At 38.1% G+C, this 5,390-nt stretch overlaps 1 non-coding gene across 1 annotated transcript; it reads right to left on the bottom strand.

Moving 5' to 3' along the window:
- Window positions 1-4,797: 4,797 nt before the first annotated feature.
- On the bottom strand, window positions 4,798-4,904 carry LOC111749498 (U6 spliceosomal RNA). Its single transcript, XR_002784630.1, has one exon. It is a non-coding gene; the product is annotated as a U6 spliceosomal RNA (small nuclear RNA).
- Between the last annotated feature and the right edge of the window lie 486 nt (window positions 4,905-5,390).

Raw genomic sequence — 5,390 nt, 5'->3', positions numbered from 1 at the left:
GGGTTTGGTTGCGAATGGGTAGCTCATATCTGCTGATTATTTCTCTTTAAGTTGCAATGGTCATACTTTAAACTGACATTTGTCTGCTCAATAATATGTTTGGTTAAGAGACTGGATTCCTTAATGAGAGGATTTTGTAGGTTTCCTGAATATGGTATCCTTATTTCATTGGGCGTATATTAAACACTGCCGTGTGTGTGTGTGTGTTTCCTCATCCACAAGGTCATTTAAGCAATGATGTGATCTCTTATACCTAGATCTTATACCTGAACTACATAGAGAGGCCTCACTTGCGTTTCTAACAATTCCCTTGGTACTAAGCAGTATACATACATTATATTTAATATTACTAAGCCTCTTCTAATGTTGATAATTTTGGAAACAGGTAACTCATCCTTAAAAACTCCTTATTGCTTTTTATGATTGTAAAAGGACTTCATGTTTATAAACATGTATATATTACATATATTATGTAACTAAATAAACAAAACAAAACTAAGCCAAAAAGAACATCTCCTCTAATGGTGGAGATGGAGGTAGAGAGAGGAGGTGGAGCCCAGGCCAGAGAAACATATTGTTCACAGTAGTTGATAAACAATATTTCCTTTTCATTTTTAAGGGCAGATACATTAAAATGATCACGTCAAAACAATCAAATCTAAATTGCTTTGTCCAAATGCCTTCCTTTGAGATGATCTGACAAATATATCTAAAGCATTTTCCTGGATTTTTTAAGTTCTACTCCTTCCATTATGTTCTATGATTGTTATTTGCTGTTTTGCTGTTTATTTTATACTGTCTTGTCTTTCTCAAAAACAGGAGACACATAACCCTGAAACAATTCTGGTGCTGGTCCGATAATAATCCCATATTGGTTAGTGTATTATAGAGGACGAAATTTTCTGACCCATCCACTACGGGGCTCAAGGAGTTTAGAGGGTTTGCTATCCCAGAATTGGTTTTTGGAAGACAAGCTCTACTTGTGGTGGCAAAGTAGACTATTCTCTATGATGTACAGAGACGATCTGTCCACCACCTATTTCATGTGGAAGCCACAACCATCATACAAATACTACTAATTTTCTCCAACCATGGAAAAAAATTGTAAACTGTTATATATAGTAACTAACTTTATCTACTGCCCATAACAATTATATTCATTTCTTGGGCAACTCATGTGTCTTGCTTTGAAAAAGGCTACATATATGGCTATATTGTAAGATTAACTATAATTTCTTTAAAGATACTTATTTGCAAATGGAGCTCCTGGGGGAGTGCAAACAGTTAATATGCTCAGTTGCTAACTGAGGGGTTGGAGGTTCTCGTCTACCCAGAGGTGCCTTAGAAGAAAGACTTGGTGATCTACTTACGAAAATCAGCCATTGAAAACCCAGTGGAGCACAGTTGTACTCTAACACACATGGGGTCACCATAAACAAAAACAACTCTATAGCAACTGGTTTATTTGGAAATACTAGCATAAATTTGATGTCCTGTAGTATTTCTGATAGTAAAAAGAAAAATAGAAGCAAAGAAAGTCTTGTGATATACAGTAACAAAATATTATTTTGCAACGAAGGTGACTTTCAAATTTAGGAATGTGACTATGATGTGTTTAGGAAGCTGCCACCACCTGGGGAGAGATACTTAATGGAGAAAGTTAAACTGATTCATATTTATACACCAGTGATTGACTCGATGGCACTGGGTTTGGGTTTTTTGTTGTTGTTGAGTTGACATGCAATAGAGCAGTTATGTATTCCCAATCCTAGTTAATCCTTGTAACAAAATTATGAGGTAAATATTAAGTCTACTTTACAGACGAGAAAACTGAGGTTCAGAGAGTTGTAATAGCTTTCCCAGGATAAAACAGTCTTGAATGGCAAAGCCGAAATGTAAACTCAGATTTGTATGATACCAATGCCTGAATTCTTAAATCCTGTACTTCACCACTAACTGTGGGCGCTTGCTGGTTGGTTTTGTTACTAATAATGTATTTTGAATTGTCATCTTTTCCTTAAATATTTTACTTCCCTTTCCCTATAATTATATAAACACTTGAGAGAGTCTGTGTTTTTTTTTCTTTTTTACATGGTGATTGAAAGGGCAGGAGCGATGCTAGGCCAGAGGTGGCTGCAGAGTCCAAATTCGAGCTGAGAGTTTCAGACTCCTTAGACAAGTCTCTGTTCTAGTTTGTTGCATTTCCTTTCTAATTTTTAGTCTTCATTATCATCTCTTGATTTCAACCAGTCTTCTTCACAAATAGAAGACAGTTCTGTGAGAACTAATTTTGTTGATAAAATTTAGGTCAGGAGCCAAGAGGGCAGGTTTGAATCTCAGTTCTATCCCTAACCAGCTAAGTGGCCCAAGACACTTTCCTTAACCACTTTTGATTGCAGTGTTTGACTAAGTGATTTCTATAATTACCTTCAGGTTTAGCTTTTCAAATCAACGTGACAAAGCCCAATCTTCTTTCCACAAGATATTTAAGTGAATTGTTCTTAAATTGTGAAATCTTAATCCACATAAAAATAGTCCTGAAGGAAACCAAGAAATTACCAAGTCCCTTGATTCTTTTCCAACCCATTTTAGAGATTAAAAAAACTGAGGTCCCAGGTAGGATAAAGGATTTTATATTTACCTTTAGATGAACATGGAAAGTTAAAAAGAAAGACAGAAAACACTACTCATATAGAGCTAAAGCTTGGCTTTTTTATATACTTTTCTTTGTATCCTGTTATCCACAAGTCTAGTCTATTAACTTCTTTGGGCTATTGTGACAAAGTACAATAAAGTGGGTGGCTTATAAGAATAGAAGTTTATTGTCTCACAATGAATTTATTGTTCTAGAAGTTCAAATCAATGTGTCAGTCTTGCTATGCTCCTTCTGAAGTCTCCAGGGGAAGATCCCTTCTTGTCTCTACCATCTTCTGACAGCCCCAGGTGTTCCTCGACTTGTAGCTGCAGGTTTACAACTTCCTCTGTCTGACTCTGTGTCTCATCTACTCTTTATAAGGTCATCATTCAGGTGGCATAAGGACTCACCCTGCTCCATTATGACCTCAATTAACTAATAATAACTGTCTTAGTCATCTAGTGCTGCTGTAACAGAATTGCTACAAATGGATGGCTTTAACAAAGAGAAATTTATAGGCTATAAGTCCAAATTCAGGGTGTCAGCTCCAAGGGAAGGCTTTCTCTCTCTGTCAGCTCTGGAGGAAGGTCCTTGTCCTCAATCTTGCCCTGACTGAAGAGGTTCTCAGGCACAGGTACCCCGGGTTCAGAGGACACGCTCTGTTCCCGGTGCTGTTTTCTTGGTGCTGTGAGGTCCCCCAACTCTCTCCTTGCCTCCCTTTCCTTTTTATCTCTTAAGAGACAAAAGTTGGTGCAGACCACACCCCAGGCAAACTCCCTTTACATTGGATCAGGAATGTGACCTGGGTAAGGATGTTACAATCCCACCCTAATCCTTTTTGACATAAAATTACAATCACAAAATGGATGACAACCACACAATACTAGAAATCATGGCCCAGCCAAATTGATACTCACCTATTTTGGGGGCCATAATTCAATCCATGACAATAACATCTTCAAATTTTCAAACAGGATCAAGTTCACAGGCACCAAGGGTGGTGGTTTTCGTGCACTGTTGAGTCAATTCTGACTCATAGCGACCCTATAGGACAGAATAGAACTTTCCCTATAGGATTTTTTTAAGCTGTAATATTTATGGAAGGAGCCCTGGTGGCACAGTGGTTAAGTGCTTGGCTGCTAACTGAAAGGTCGGCAGTTCAAACGCACCAGCTGCTCTGCAGGAGGGAGATGTGGCAATCTGCTTCTGTAAAGGGTACAGCATTGGAAACCCTATGGGGCAGTTCTACTCTATCACATAGTGTTGCTGTGAGTCCAAATTGACTCTACAGCAATGGGTAATCTTTATGGAGCAGATCGACAGGTCTTTTCTCCCCCAGAGCTGCTGGTGGGTTTGAACCACTGACCTTTCAGTTAGCAGCCGAGTGCTTTGGCCACTGCACCACCAGGGGCTCCTTTACAAAGAGGTAGGACTTCAATATCTCTTTTCTGGGGATACAATTCAATCCATAACAACTAGTATGTGAAAGAAGGATAGAATCAGGTATAAAGTACACAAACTGCTAAAATTTAATTTTACTTCAAAAAAATTTTCATTGAAAGCATTAAATCACTTTTCTAAAAAAATGACAAGATGTATCATCTGTCGTGGAAGGAAGTGTGTTTTGGTTACCACTTCAGAACTTCTGTTAAGATTGTCCAAGGCATGTGTTATGAGAGGAAGAGGCATTTCCTAGGTCACCGAGCATTTGCCGCTGAACATATGCTATCTCACAATGGCATACATCCCACAGCTTTTTATTACATAGTGATCTGAATATTTTATGGATATTCCGAATGGTGAGATAATTGATGATCGAACACGGGAGAAAAGAGTCGATAGCTTTTTTGCTGATAGCATTTATCAGATTGTCAATTAAATGCTTGTCATGTGGTAAAGGAAAAATATTTATTGCTAAAACAGACACCAAGACAGACCTTCAACCAAAAGTGTGGTACGGACGAGAAGGCGCACAGACTCGCACCTTCTAGAATGACTGGTTGCTCTTTTTTGTTAGCTGAAGGGGACTTAAAAAAAAAAAAAATTTTTTTTTTTTGAAGGGACTATAGGATTTAAATTCAGCAACAAAGACTGGGGTCAGTTATCTTGCTTAAAGTTTATTTATTTATTCCTTTTAAACGGACTTTAATTGAGAGCGAAGTAAAAATATGGAGCGCTTTACAAATTTGCGCGTCATACTTGCGCAAGGGCCACGCTAATCTTCTTTGTATCGTTCCAATTTTAGTATATGTGCTACGGAAGTGAGCACTGCTGAAAGTTTATTGATAAGAGAAGGTATTTGTGTTTGTTCTCCAGGTGTATAAGGCTAATTTGCTAACGGAAATATTAGCTGTCTCAAACCATTTTGGGGAGAAACCAAATCATAAAAAATTTAAAACCTTGAAATATTTATGTGCAATGTATTGGAGAGAAGTATGGACTAATCCAATAAAAGTGGCTTTAATGTGCTTCTCATCTATTTATTTGCTGGAAATTGGATAATTTCCTTGCTACATCCTCCCATAGTGCTCTGTACTTGATCTTTGGTAAGATTCTCAGTTGTCTTGTGATTGCTTGCATTTTGGATGTTTCTCTTCAATAGACTTTGAGCTCCATGGGAGCAGGGGTCATGCCTATCTTATTTGTGTCTGCAACTGCCAATGCCAAGCACAGTGTTTCAGTGGCAGGGGGCGGGGAGCAGGAGTCTATATATATGTGTGGACTAAGTGACTGTTGCTGTCATTTGGTGCCCTTG

Source organism: Loxodonta africana, chromosome 6 (genome assembly GCF_030014295.1).
Source record: "Loxodonta africana isolate mLoxAfr1 chromosome 6, mLoxAfr1.hap2, whole genome shotgun sequence".
In the NCBI taxonomy this organism is placed as follows: Eukaryota; Metazoa; Chordata; class Mammalia; order Proboscidea; family Elephantidae; genus Loxodonta; species Loxodonta africana.
Note: the sequence above shows the minus strand (reverse complement) of the source record. Positions and strands in the feature narration are given on the sequence as shown.